This window comes from Coturnix japonica, chromosome Z, assembly GCF_001577835.2.
Source record: "Coturnix japonica isolate 7356 chromosome Z, Coturnix japonica 2.1, whole genome shotgun sequence".
Classification (NCBI taxonomy): domain Eukaryota; kingdom Metazoa; phylum Chordata; class Aves; order Galliformes; family Phasianidae; genus Coturnix; species Coturnix japonica.
The window spans coordinates 26,668,845-26,684,703 of NC_029547.1; the positions used below are offsets into that span (position 1 = coordinate 26,668,845).

At 34.0% G+C, this 15,859-nt stretch overlaps 1 protein-coding gene across 42 annotated transcripts in view; it reads right to left on the reverse strand.

The window, feature by feature from the left end:
* The window catches only part of PTPRD (protein tyrosine phosphatase receptor type D), a 1,051,440-nt gene that overhangs the window by 750,114 nt on the left and 285,467 nt on the right, over positions 1 to 15,859 (reverse strand). For all 42 annotated transcript variants that reach the window (XM_032441550.1, XM_015848960.2, XM_015848962.2 and 39 more), the window contains exon 4: positions 12,137 to 12,244. The gene's annotated coding sequence lies outside the window, so the exon portion shown is untranslated. The remainder of the gene's footprint in view (positions 1 to 12,136; positions 12,245 to 15,859) is intronic.

Consider the following 15,859-nt stretch of genomic DNA (forward strand, 5'->3'; position numbering starts at 1 on the left):
AATTACTATTCAATGCTACATATATGACATAGTTTACAATTATCTTAATTTTAAAATTTAATTTATTTGTCTATTTTTTAAATTTATTTGGAGCAGTTACAGAGATATACAAACTATATTTAAGAAGTTCAGATGTAAATTGCTGTTAAGCACAAAAAAGAAAAAAATGTCTGCCAGCCTGGAAAGTAGGCCTGGACAAAGGGCATCCTTTAAGTGTGGATGAGTAATGTAGGCATCCTGAAAATAATACTGATAAAAATGAAACAACAAATTGAGGAATCTCCTAGAAAAGTGAGAATTGATGTGAAAACTAAAATTTTGATAATAGCAGTAGCTATTTATGAACAATAAACTACAGGAGAAGATATTAATATGGTTCCGTAGACTGCAGTCTCAAAGAAAGCATCATGACATACACAGCCAAAGTGAAATTTTGTCAAAAAGTTCATAATTCCTTGATACTACATGCTTCATAAATTCAGTAAATATTTGAATAAACAGTTGTGCCAAGCAGAGAACCTAGTATGTGCATTTGCACATAGGTACTGATGTTGGTATTGGTTGGTTTCACCAAAAACAACACAAATAACATTTTTGCCTTTAGATGTATGGTTTATTTTCAACTTCTCTCTTTTGGATAAGGAGTTGGATATGGGAACTGTGGCAGAGAGGCATTCACAAATCCACTGACTTAAATGATCAGAACTTCAAAAAATCAGGCCACACAATTTAGATCAAATAAATATTTTATTGTAAACATGCAAGCTAGAATATTGAATGAATAAATTTGCAGTGTGATAATTTGTGTTCAATAGACCAACCTTTCTGTAGTTATTTCAAGAAGGGCTAGACAGGAAAGATCTAATAAATGTAGAATCTCTTTCAAGAATTTAAAATGAAACCAACATAGCTATGTACAAGAAAATTACACTGCTTTAAAACCTGCTGAAAGACATGATCCATTCACAGGTCAGTTTTTAAAGTCCAGCTATCTTCCATTCCAGACAAACTAGGAACAGCTTTGAGTTGGATAACAGTGGAAATTGTAGATAATGAATTTTTGAGGCTGTTAAGATATATAAATCGTATTATAAAAAATGGGCTATATGTAAAACAAATTAATGCAAAAATTACTGCAAACTGTGATGATACAACATTTTTAAAGCATTGCATCTTTTCAGAAGATGTAAGATAGTTTGTCTGATGGTAGCTCAGCAAATAAACTAGATATTACTGCTTCTTTACTGGGACTAGATATTACTACTTCGATACTGGGACTAGGTATTACTGCTTCGATACTGATCATATAATATAATTGATAATACTGATCCAGTGGTCAGTGTTATATTTACATCAAGACTAGTGAATGCTAAAATGAAAGCATGGATTCTTTGTATCTGTAAATAAGCACTGAATAAATTTATAATGTATATACAACAACTGGAAAAACTTGCCTATATCAACGGGCAGTTCAGTCTCTATTACAAAAGTTAAAAACAGTTCCAGGTAAATTATTTTCCCATAACCTATGAAGTCTACACAATAACGAACTACTAAAGAAAAGACTATTCTGACGTTATTTTCTACAGCCTACTCAGTGTGAGCAATAATTTTCTTTTTTACTGTTTCTTCGGAAATAAACAGCAGATCCAAATGAAAAGTTCACCTTCCATTCTACAGAGTTTAATAGTTTTTGATTGCTGATGCACACACTTTGTTCATCGTAAGTTAAACAAAGGAGACAGATTTCTACCTGAAGAAGCATGTCTGTCAAATGTGTGGTTAGCACGGTGTTTTTCATATAGTTGTGTTATGGATGGCTAACACACTGACTAATGGATTTTAAGGACAAATATGCAGTTTTGAAGGATAAGTACTCTTTCTAATTTATCAACCAAAACAACTGAAAATATTTTTTTCCTCCTGCAAATATATGCACATTTTTTTAGGGTCAATATATCAATACATGACAACAGCTGCCGAAAGTAGTCTAGCATTAAATTAAATACATTTCATAATCTGTTCATTTTAAATGTTTTATCTTATAATATATTATGTATGCAATATCATACAGTGACACTACCTAAATGACAATCATAACGTCCTGTGCTAAAATCAAAAAGCCTGTTTGTTTAATGCGCTAAAATAACTATAAATACTGTAATCTTGTGTAGTTGCTTTAGAACTTCGATAGTTATTTACTTATTTATTCATTTTCAAGGGTAAGAAAAAAATCTTCTTTATTCCCTATCAGAAAAATGAATAGTTATGGTATTTTTGATATATGCTACATGACAAAAAAATAGAAAACCCACTTCTTGCAAGACTTAACAGTTCTACAACATACACTATCTATATTCACTGTTGAAAAATATTATTGCCTAATCTAATTTTCATATGCAATGTCATTACTGCTTCTCCTAGTCACCGTGTGCAACCTATTCTTTTTGGAACAGGACATCACAAGAAGATATTAGTGGTATGGAGGTAGAGGTTGACGATTCACACCAATATTTCGTTACATTTTGTTGCTGTGTAATGGATCACAGCTGAGGGGCAGTCTGACAAAATGGTGTCGGACGTGGAAGCAGAAGTATGTAACTGAATTTCCTCCATACAGAAGAAAACAAACAAAAAAACCAAAAAAAAAAACGGCTTCCATTGATACTTCTCAACACTTACTAAACAAACATTTCTGGAGACCAAACTGTGGATGTGAGCAGAGTAAGGAAACAGGTGATCCTTTTCAGCAATGAAAGCAGCAACAGTGGGTCATTTTTGCTGGTACAGATTTTTAGAAATATGGAATGCAGTCCCTTGGTCACTGCTGGTGAAAATGCATAGCTAATAGTGGCGTTTATATTGAAGAACAGTGTTTAGTAGCTGAGAAATCACTTTATCATCTAATGGTATTGTGCTTTTCATATCTGTTTTATTTTACATTAAAACAAATTAGATGCATTACTTTCAGAGCAACCTACATAGATAATGTACAGGTTACAGAACTTCCCAGTTCTATTTCATCCAGAGTTTTTCTGTTTCATTCCAGGTACAGCAGTTTAAAAATAAATGAACAGCTGTAATTTTGCAGTTCTTACACAGTAAATCTCTGCACTCCATAGAAGATATGACACATAAATAAAACATCTAGCTGCAAGCTATGACAGGTACAGATTTCTTAGTAATAAAGATACCAAATACTGCCCAACAATGAATAAAATAAAACTTCTGTTAATCTTCAGAGTTTTTTCCTTTCTTTTTCAAAAGGAAAATGTTCCTCACTTGGTCATTAATGTTTGTAATTAAATTACTGTATTAGCAGTATTTTTAGCTGAAAGTTTGACCTTTTTAAGAAGACAGAAGGATAATCTGGTTATGAAAAATAATTTAAACTGGGTTTCCTACTAAATATGTATGTTGCTGAAATTATGTTTTAGTCCATGATTTCAAACATATTAGTCCATTATTTAAAACAAATCTGTCAGATTTACCTAGTAATTTTGGGGGATATATTTCATTCTCATAATGGGATTGGTTGTATGGACTTAGTAACATGTTCTCGACCATGTTTTTTATGTAAGATAAAATATAGTTTGATTTCAATCCTTGGGAAAAATAAATAAATAAATAAATAATCACATGTGATTTTCTATTTTTCACTTATCAAATTGTATTTCGATTTAACAAGTAGCTTTCATCAGCTGCTTCTTTTATGAAAGACTTCCATTTCTATGTTTTCATTAAAAAGTTTAATACTAACAACATGTACAGGATGCTGAGAATGTCTACTCCATTGGATAGATTTCCAGGAATTTGTACGCAGAAATGTTTACAGGCCAAAACAAAGAAACAGCATTTGACTTATGTCACAAATCACACAAAAGGAATAGTGTCAAGCAGTACAAAAATTACAATGCCCATGTTAAGAGCACAGTTATTAAAAATAAAAAATAAGAATAAGAATAAAAAAGAAAAAGTTATTTTTAAAGGATAATTCTTCCCCCTACACTTTTAAACTTATTTGGAAATTCAGGAATGTATTTGTTTTGTGTGTGTATTACTTCAGTGAATTAATGTAACAAATTATATCTGAATGGGAAAATGTCAAAAATTCCATTAAAATGATAAATCTCAGGTATGGTCATATCTTTTAATTAAATCACATTGAAAAAGCAGATCGGAACTTAGTTAACTTTGAGGTAATGCAGTGGAAGTTCCATTGATTAAGCAGAAGATCAAAGAAAGAATGGAAGTGCAATGGCTTGTAAGTTATTTAAAAGCTGTTTTGATTAAAGAATGTTAGCTAATATTGAATTTTATTGTGTTAGAGACAGCACCCCACTGATAATAAAGCTGGGATATATAGTTAGAATGCCTTTTATAAATTGTATCTTCATTGATTGAATTGATGCAGTTCTGGACTCAGATTTGCACTACAGAGACTTGAGGAAAACAACAACAACAACAACAAGCCTTCATTTTAAATTTATGCAGAGAAAAAAAGAAAAAAATTATATATTTAAAGAAAAAATAATAGTAGGAGGGGGAAGGGAAGGGAAGGGAAGGGAAGGGAAGGGAAGGGAAGNNNNAAGGGAAGGGAAGGGAAGGGAAGGGAAGGGAAGGGAAGGGAAGGGAAGGGAAGGGAAGGGAAACTGTTCTTCTGTCCTTCACTATACCAGTTTATTTTTTACCTCACTTCCTTTTATAAAATAATATCATTTTTTTCCTAAAACTTGTGTAGGAAATTGAGTATAAAAATTTCTACCTTAATTTTTATTTTTATCCCAAGTGTAATATTTCCCAGAACCTACGTAAATTCTTCTTTTGCTCTTGTCTTTTCTATTTCAGTGTTGACCACTAAATTTAACTGATCTTCTGTCTCAAAATTCCTACTGTTTCACGAGCTTTGTTACGATTCAACATAATCTATTTCCTACTGATGTTGGAAAACATAATAAGGTCACAGCAGGGAAGTTTTAGCTTCATTAAAGCACATTATTATATAAAATAAAATGATCTAGGGTAAATTGGTTTTGTCCTTGTGGTACAGTTTGCATATATTCACATTAATCTGAGCATATAAAACAGCAATAAACTTGCTAGCCCTATTGTATTACAAATGAGCCTCCTTTTCTTTCATTTCACCATAGGAACCTCTAGTGGCAGATGGAGATGTCAATACTTCACATTCCAAGTGATATTTACCTTTGTTGTATCAAAAGATATTAAACCTCACTGCAAGAGCTGGGAAAAGAACAACAACAAAAACAACAAAAAAGTATAAATAATATTGATATTTATTTATTTTTCCCAAATTGTCTTGAACTCTTTGTTTTTGTCCAGCAAATACAGATTTCAGAACTATTTAAAAGAAAAACAAAACAAAACAAAACAAAACAAAAAAATAGCAAGAAAGGAAATGAATTGAGACTTTGACTTCAGATTTTAATTTACCACACAAACCTGTAGCAGAGAGACTGTGCATAAAGATTTAAGATAGGAAATAAATAACTATTCTATTAATCTAGTTTAAGTGATATTAAAATTTGACAGAGCAAATTACAAGTTGCCAGCAGTGAGGCTTATCAATTTATTACTACTTTCAAGGTTCTCCCTTCTCTTTCTGTTTGCCTTCAGCTGCTGGCAAAGGATAGGCTTTTGCAGTTCAATTTTTCAGTTTAGTTTTGACTGCTTTTAATTAAATTTGATGGCCTGCTTCTGCACCAGTGAAGTTATTGAAGTTGCAAAGCACTTTGCTGTTCTAATGATGACTCCCTTGATGTCTGTTTGTTATTAACTGCTTTTCAAAACTGCTTCTCTCAACTTTCATTTTATAAATATTTAAATAACTGTGAATTTCTATAACATAAATATCTGTGCACTAGTGATAGGAATTCTATTGCTTATTTAATAGGTTTTACATTGTAGTATGATTTTTAAATAAAGTTACACATTGCAACGTTAATTGGGAAAGTGTTGTCCCTAAATCACGTTACTTGTAAGTGTCAGCACAAATTGTAGTAATATTTTAAAGCAGCAGTAATCAATGAATTAGCCACTAGCTATGAACTATTGCTTATGGGGGTGTATTTTTTTACACACGTTAATTATTCAGGGCCACAGACAAATAAGTAAATAATATTTATAAATAATATAAATGAAAATGAAATCTGATGTTTTCATTATGGTCCTGAAGCATTCATATACATATTCAATGTCTTCTATAACAAATTTCCATTTAAATAATATTTACCTGGACAAAGAATGGCAGGGCAGGGCAGGGCAGGGCAGGGCAGGGCAGGGCAGGGCAGGGCAGGGAAGGGAAAGGAAGGGAAGGGAAGGGAATGGAAGGGGACTGGGGAGGGGAAGGGGAAGGGGAGGAGGGGAGGGAGGGGAGGGGAGGGGAGGGGAGGGGAGAGGGCAGGGGAGGGAGGGGAGGGGAGGGGAGGGGAGGGGAGGGGAGGGGAGGGGAGGAAAAGTCTGACCAGCAATTTCACTAATATGAGATACTACTACTACATTCTTAAGGATGTAAGAAGCCTAAATTTGTTCAACAGGTAGGACTTGAATTTGCAAAAAAGTAAAACAGTAGCTCTTTGGTTCTGGAAGCCTAGCTTTATTTTAATTTAGTTTAATTATCACTTATTTCACTAAATCACATTATACATCTCCAAACTGGTTAATGAGTAAGTGCTGTTAAAATTAAGTCATTTGATCTATCTCATATTCTCTGTAAATCTTAAATTGCTACTAAGCATAACCAAGTTAAATATGTTTGTCATTTCATGTAATGACATAATTTCAACCAAAGAGTTAAGGTGCTGATTGTTACCTCTGCCTCAGTATCACCAATCTTATAACCTCCAAGGCAACAAACAATTTCAGAGGTAAATACCATGAGTGCGTGTGAAACAGTTTAAACCATTATTATTATGAAGCTCTCTTCTCTAATGTTTTCTTCTTATTTGCTCTTTCCTTATTTCTTTTTGCTATTTTTTTTCCTCGACTAATAACAATAATTTTGGAGTATAAAGAAATATTAATTTAAAATATTAATTAAATTAATCAAGAAGAGATTTAAAATATTATTTATACTAACAGTAAATTCTTGACTTTACAAAGAATATGTGTTATCTTTTGAAGATAAGATTTTGAAAATACATTCAGTCAACTTAGCAAAATGGCATAAAGACTGCATATCCATAAGCTTAAGAAGTTGAGGGCTGAGATATGTTTGTACCTCCATGCAGATGACAACTCTAAGAAACTGAGATGTTCAGAGGAAAACCACTTTGCAAGATTTGGCAGTCTATGACAGAAATGTAAGCAACATCTATCCACAGCCTTGCCAAATATCACTACATATTCCAGTAGCAGAAGTAGCAGCTTATCTCAAGGAAAAGCTGTACATCTCTTAAAAATTACAGGCAAAACAATATATTTTGGCAAAGCATAATCTCAGAAATGTCTGAGCAGTGTTAAATGAAATATTAATATTTGACTCAAGGCAAATATTTTGCACAGTTATCAGTTTGAATGCTTACATTTAGTAAGTGAAAAGCATCTGAAATCAGTATTAAAAAATAAAATAAAATCAAACCTGAAATAACCCGTATGTAAGAAATACCTTATTACATGTATAAAAATGAATTATAGGCTGCAATCCTGAAACCAAAGTAAGATTACATTAATACTTGCTTCAGCTCACACACTGTGCATATTCAGTATCAGAGGTTATTGTACTTACCATGATACTTAAATTAAAAAAAAAAGTACCTGTTGTCTATATACTGCTTATTATTTCAAATTCTAGGACTGATCTAATATTACTATTCCATTTAAACTAAGCAGACAGTTTCACAATGGGGTGCTTCATTATAGATTGACATTTTCATGAAGTAGACTATCTGTGCAGACACCTCTTGAACACTGACAGGGATGGTGACTCCAAAACATCCTTAGGCAGGCCATTCCAGTGTCTGACCACTCTCTGAGAGAAAAAGTTTTTCCTTATGTCTAATCTAAATCTCATCTGGCACAACATGTGACCATTTTGTCGGGTCCTGTTTGTTGCCTGGGAGAAGAGGCCAAAGCCCTCCTCATCACAACCTCCCTTCAGGGAGTTGTAGTGCAATGAAGTCTTCCCTGAGCCTTCTCTTCTCCAGACTAAACAATCCCAATTCCCTCAGCCACTCCTCATGAGGCTTGTGCTCCAGACCCCTCACCAGTTTCCCTTCTCTGGACACGCTCCAAGGTGCTCAGTGCGTTTCTTGCAGTGAGGGGCCCAAAACTGAACATTGTACTTGAGGTGCAGCCTCACCAGTGCTGAGTACAGGGGGATGATTACCTCTCTGTTCGTGCTGTTAACGCTATTTCTAATGCAGACCAGGATGCTGTTGGCTGTCTTGGCCACCTGGGCAATCTGTGGGCTCATGTTCAGCCGAGCGTCAACCAACACCCCCAGGTCCCTTTCCTCTTCACAGTCATCCAGCCACTCAGCCCCAAGCCTATAGCGCTGCATGGAGTTACTGTGGCCAGAGTGCAGGACCGGGCACTCTGAACCTCATCCCATTCACCTCTGCCCAGCAATTCAACGTATCTAGATCCCTCTAAAGGGCCTCTCTACCCTCAGGCAGATTGACATGACCTCCCAACTTGGTGTCATCTGCATACTTACTGGGGGTACACTCAGTCCCCTCATCTATGTCATCAGTAAAGATATTAAACAAGATGAGCATCAGTACTGACCCCTGCGGGACGCCACTTGTAACAGCTGTACCCAACTCCAGAACTGGAGCTTTTCAGACTGAAGATGAAGAGGTATCTGGTTCCAGGACCTCCTTCCAGTCCGTGAAGGAGGACAACAAGATAGCTGAGGAGGGACTTTCTAAAAGAGCATGTAGCCACAGAACTAGAAGAAATGGTTTTTAACTGGAAGAGTATAGATTTAGACTTGATATTAGGAAGAGATAAGGAAACCAGAACAAAAACATTCTCCAACTGAAAAGTTTGAAATTGTAAAACAAACAGTAAGAGCACTTGTTTTCATACACTTCATTTTACCAGGATTTATTTGTAGACAAGATTACAAGTTCTGAGCTTTCACTTTTACACATTTTGAAACTGAAATACTTGTGAAATATGTAATTTAGTTTCAGTATTCTGACAGACAGCCTTCTCAATTTTATTTTACTTTATTTTTTTTCCTGTAAAAGTCTTTAATGACATTCCAGTGAAGTTTTTTTTGAACTGTCTGAAAAGTAAGTGGTAAATATATAGCAGCGTGAAGATGAATTCTAGGGAACACTGAGCTTTTTTTGTGACCTGTAAGATTTATGAGAGTGAACTCGTTACCATTCCAGTTGTTAATGAAAGATGTTAAACATTAATGGCCATGGTATTGGTCCTTGAAGGCAGCTACTACTCACTGGTGACCATCTGATCATAAGATCACAGCACAGTAAGTTGAGCAGTTCAGGCTATTTTCCACCCACATTATAACTGCTTATCCGGTTCACTTATCACCAATCTAGTGACAAAACTACTATGTGAGACTTTATCAAAGCACTTTCTGAAGTGAGGTTGCACAAATATAAACATTTTTTATGTGTTCATTTTTTTCCTCTGCAAGATAATCACATTGAATTCTTGTCACATTCTTAATGACTGTATATATTGTCTAAAGCAAACTGTGCTACAGCTCAGTATTGCAGTAAGGTGCTACTTACATTCCTTACCCTTTTACTTTTTTTTGTAAAGTTACTGTAAAGTTATTAAATTTATTTAAATTTATAATTCATTTTGGAAAAAAAAAAAAAAAAAAAAAAGAGAGAGAGAAATAAAATGAAACTGCTGTGACTACTTCCTTAAAGGTGTGTTCTGACAGTTCAAATTCCACATCATAAAGTTGAGCTGCTTTATGTATTTATTTATTTTCACAAAACTATAATCATCAACTCTAGTAATTTGGGATCATGTTTTCCCATATCAGAAATATTGGTCATTTGTTATGCCAGATAAATACACCACTTTGATGAAAAGCAATTTTTCAACAAGATAATTTTTGACCATCTAGGTCAACTGCACATTTTTAACACAGCTACTAACTATGCTTCTCTCCTTTTAATGCTATTTTAACAAAATATTCTTTCTTCACATCTGGTGAAATCTAGTGTGTTGCTACAGAGGTATTCATCCTAGTTTTACCTTACACATGATCAAATGAATTGCTTCTGTTTTGGATTTAGAACTCTTAACTTTTTTCTAGCTGATCTTATAATTGCAAAATATATAGTAAGCAATTAAAAATGTCTTAATTATTTTTAATAGGCAATAAAATATAATTAAAAAAATATTCCATGAAACATTGTTACTGGCTAACTTTTCCAGATTTATTAACTTTCAGTGGCTTTCTGAAAGTCTAAATCCTGATGATTTGTACCAGTAATCAGAAAACAAATCATTTATCCCATTTCATTTTTGATGTGACAAACTGTTCACAGTCAAATGTAAAAACAAAGCAAATGAAGATGCAGTTGGAAAAATCTATGTATATTAAGCAAGTCTATCAGTGCCCGGGATTCCTAAGTAATAGTCTCTGTCATCCTTTTTAGAGTGAGCTGGGCTCAAATGGTTATTATTTTCTGGCTTCGGATCTTTTCCCACTATAGTTATTTACCTCATTAATCACTGCTGTTGAAGGTATCATTCCTCAGGTACTTTGGAAAGTATTGTCAATATTTAGGGTTGCACTTGATTTCATGCAGAAATTGAGGCACCTCCGTTGTATACAGTGTATGCCTGTTATCTTTTGGCATGACTCCCACTGTCATCTTTGTTTTATAATATACGTCTTCACTACATCTAAGAACTGGTGGCAAACAGGACTGTTAGGAAAGGTTTTGCCACTTCAGCATCGCTTCTGATATAAGATGGCTCAAAATCTATTTGTCTTTCTCAGAATACAATAGACAGTCACATTAGAATTATAATTTGGAAAGTCTCAAGATATATTCTCCTCATTAGATCCAAAATTTACAGTTACTCATGCTTTCTTTAAAAAACACAGTCTATGTAGAGTAAATGAAAACTTGTTTATTAGTAATTTCATGTCATCTGCAATTGGATAATAACAGCAAACTTAATTATCAGACTCAAAGGGTGTTGTTTTTGTTTTATTTGTTTGTTTTTATTTTGTTTTGTTTTTGTTTTTAATTTGAGTTTAAAGCATTTTTGGGCTTCATCAGTATCAGTATCAGTATCAGTTAGCAGTAATAAGCATCCTCTAGGCCACAGGTTGTTTTGTGCTTTCAAAAAGTAATAGGGATGTGAAGCAAATAAGCTGCCTATAATTTTCGCAAAATAGGAGAAGTGTCCTAAGTGCAGTCATCAAACACGAAATTACAGAAGCAATGCTCTAGCTCTACTAGAAAATTTTGTAAATCACACATCAAATACTCACTGGAAGTGAAATTGTTATTTTAAGGTTTCAAATCAAAATTAACTGCTCACATAAATTATATTCTAAATTTGTACCAGAAATACACCACATTAAAATGATTTTCCCTCTATGTCTGATCACAAAAAAACAACAACAAAACACAAATAAACAACAAAAACAAAAACAAAAAAACTCCTGAAGAGATCAACCCTTTTTATTCTACATTTCTGAGAATCTATGAGAACTCACAGTTCTTTTATTTAATTTAGCATCTACTAAATATGAGTCACAGTCTTGCTTAGTTTGGTTAGCAACATTCCTTTATCAGTATTTCTAAAAATAACACAGCCACCAAGAGGAATTTGGGTCCTCTTTTGGGCTGTCCTTGTGCTAATAGAAAATATTTTACTTTTATAATATGAAGAGATTAATTTCAGTGCATCACTGTGATGGTCCAGAAAGGATAACATATCAGATTGTGATGTCACTGTTTGCAAGATGATATTCTGTATACAAGCAATTACATTTTGATTTTAAGACATGTTTAACTGAGAAATTGAATTTCACAGTATGGGAAACTAGAGTGCTCCATAGTGCCTTATAAAAAGGATTTCTAATTTATGTTTGTTATTAAAATCAATAAGCTTTGTAAATCTATTCTGAAATAATTCTCCAAATGTGTAAGTTTTCACTTACTTGGAGTTGAGGCTGAACAGCTCTTCCATAGCTGGTACCAACATTCTGTCCATCAAATTCTACGCTAGACTGTAAGGGGTCGGGAAAGCAGATGCTTTTTACTCCCACCTGGAACAAAATATTATGTCAGACACTTTTTCTTATAGTCTTACAAGTGCAGTAAGACACTTGTTATCTTTTCCTGTCATACTACGGGTTCATAAGAATACTGATCAGAACAACAAAGCACTAATAATTGTAACCTAGTTTTCTCCTTGAATGTGTGACAAAACATGTATTTAAATAAATGCTGTGAGTAATATTTTAGTTTATTATAATAACTTCCTATTAAAACTGTAGTTTTCATTTGTAACTGTTTAAGTAAAATATCTATTCATATGTTATACATCTATAAATGATTATACTGAAAACATCAAATTCAGAAAATCTAAGATTAGAAAATATTAGTGTTTTATAGGACATTTCTTTAATAGAGACTCATCCAAAGAACAAATATTCGCAGTTATATAGATTATAATTTTTTTTTTTCAGTGTTTCTCATTCCATTGTAATATGGTCTCTGAAAGATTATTTTAAAACAGAAAGATGATGAGAAAATGGCTGATTTTTTCAGCTAGTATCTCTGAAACATCATGATGAAAAAAAAGCTAAAACAACTGAAAATATAAAAAGTACTATACTAATCCACAAAACAACAACAACAACAGTGAGAATAAGTATTCTAAAAAGAATAGACCCGTTAGTTTTGCATTAATCTCTGGGAAGACTATAGAACAGGTCCTCACAGAAACTGTTTGCAAAAATAAGATCAAGTAGGTTAAGCAAAAGAGCAGAACCAAATGTAAAATGTTCTTGACTCGCTGGTAAGTATTTAATATTCAGTACAAAAACATTTATTAACTTGGTTATAACTTCATGACCACTTGATATATGTATAGACCCAATTAAAAACAAAAGTCATGGCTTTATTATTTTTGTCAGTGATATTACACAGGATCACATCATGTGGTGAGTTGGGTAAGGATTGGGGGGAGTTGTCAGTGATTTATGGACTGATTCTGAGCAGTTCTGTGACTAATGGGGCAGAGGACCCGTGGAGTCATGCCTCAGGAAAGGGGAAAGGAGAAAAGGGGAAAGGGTAGGGAGATGGGCCTAAAAATAAAACAGTGGCAACAATCTGAGGAGGAAAGTTTATTAACAAGATAAGATATCAGAACACAAGATAACAAAATATAATACGTTATAATTGGAATTAAGGCCAATAAATCAATAAAATGAGTGTCTGAAACAAAAGGTCTTACTCGAAAACTGAAGGCGAGATGCCCTGCCAAGACTAGCAGCAAAAAAAAAAAAAAAAAAAGAAGAGACAGTCCTGCTGTGACTTTTGAGCACTTTTATCTTTCCCTCTGAATGCAGAGTCCTTGGGAGTACATAGTACTTCTTTTCTTATGAGAACCAGGTACCTGGAAAATCAGCAGTCCACAAAACTGGAGCATTAACTCTTTAACTCTCAGTGCTTCACATGATATTATGATGTGGAATACTCATAAAAAAAATAAATCATAAAACCATGACAGATTTGTATATATAAATATATATATTTCCATTTTTATTTTATATTTATTTATATTTATATTTATATTTATATTTTTTATATTTATAGGGCAGAATAAATGGGGATAATCATTTCCCTTTACTGGCCATCCCTCTTCTAATGGAGCTCAGGATAGCATTTGCTTTCTGAGCTGCAAGAGCACAGTGCTGGCTCATGTTAATTTTTTCAACAGTCAGGACCCCTAAGTCCTTCTCAGGGGGGGCACTGTTTTTTATTGACCTTAACCTGAACATAGAGCCATCAACCACAATCCTCTGGGTTCAGCTTTTCAATCAACACCTTATCTACCAACTAGTCCACCCTTCAAATCTCCAACTTAGAAATAAGGATGTTGTGGGGGATCATATCAAAGGCCTTGTAGAATTCCAGGCAGATAACATTAGTTGCCTTCCTTTTATCTGCTGGTGTTGGTGGGAAGTGATGTTTCCCTTTTTCTGGTCCCTGGGGACTTTGCTTGACGGCGACAACTTTTCAAATATGGAGAATAGTTTGGGAAACACATCAGCCAGCTCCCTTAGGACCCTAGGATGCATGTTGTCCAGCCCCATGGACTTGTACACATTCAGTCTCTTGAGTTGGTCTCAGACTTGCTCAGCCATACAGTAGACGGAATTTTGCTCCCCTAGTTCTCACCTTGAAGTTCAGGTTCAGGGAATCCTAGCTGCCAGTGAAGGCTGAGGCAAAGAACTCATTGAATATGTCAGCCTCCTCTGTATTTGTTACAGCCAGTTTTGCATTTGTCAGAGGATGTGCACTCTCTTTGGCCTATGTCTTCTGACCTATGTACCTGTAGAATCCCATCTTTTTGATTTTAACATCTCAGGCCTATTTAAGTTCCATTATTGGCTTCAGTTCCATTCCTTGGCTTTCATAATCCCATTCCTGCAAGTCTTCACAACATCCCTGTACTCTTCCCAGTAGAATACCCCAATATAGAAGTACACAAATAGTATTTCCATAATTGTGACAATGAACTGAAACATCAGCACATGCTACAAATTTCTCTTTTCTTGCTCCTAACTTGAAATTATATTGTCTATTAATCTTGAATTTTTTGTTTAATTTGTTTTTTCTTCCAACCTAATTTATCATTTTTTTTGACTGTTTGATTTTTGTTTTTGTCCTCCTCTTTTTCCCAGAATTCTGTTTCTTTTTCCTTCAGTCTAAATATGTCAGTCTCAGTGAAGTTGTGAGCACTCTCAGCACCATTTTGCCAGTGAGACCAGCAATTAGTTTTCCTGTTTTCTGTCAGGGTTGCCTTTGTTATTTTTGCCCATACTTTGGACTTGTTATCAGTTGCAGACAGAAGGAAACATCATCTCTGCTGCTGAATGAAAGCAGCAGATAAGTAGGAACCTCTAGGCTGTTTGATACCTCTGTTTGCTATTATATGAGCGCCCTGCATTCTTATTCCTCTCTGCTGTAGTGTAGGCTGAGACTTCTTGCCAAGAGATCTGAATTTTTTACATTTTCTCTGTAAAGTGTTCAGGAAGTCAGAAGTAAAAATATATTGCAGACAGTATTAGAAAAAAATTAAGCTTGGGTACTGACACTGACATACATACTTCTGACTGCTGTCTTTTCCAGTGTATTAAATTCAGACTTTTAAAGTTGCTGCACAAAGACATAAATTACTAAAGGAAAAGCTTTCAAGGAGATTTAATACCTGTTATTATATCATTATATCTGTTCATAAAACCAGAATGGAAAACAAAGAGACAAACAAATAAACAACAATTTAAAAAATTTAAAAAAAAAAAAAAAAAAAAAAGGGGGCGCCCAAAAAAATCTTTTTTAAAAAAAAAAAAAAAAAAAAAAAAAGGTGCTGCCACAAAAATCCTTGTTCAGATCAATACAATACAAGAAAGAATATTCAGTTAGGCTAGGTATGACAAGTGTCAATGATACCACAGTTTGTTTGAAAAATACTTGCTAAATTCAAAGGAGAGAATCTAAATCCTAATATTGGATCTAAATATAAGGGCTTTACGTAGTTTAAATCTGTTACCTCTTGATCATTTCCTACAGTTCCTGATAAAGAGCCCCTCTCCATATTTCCTGTAGGCACTTTTTAAGTACTGGAAGGCTTCCATAATGTCTCTGAAAAA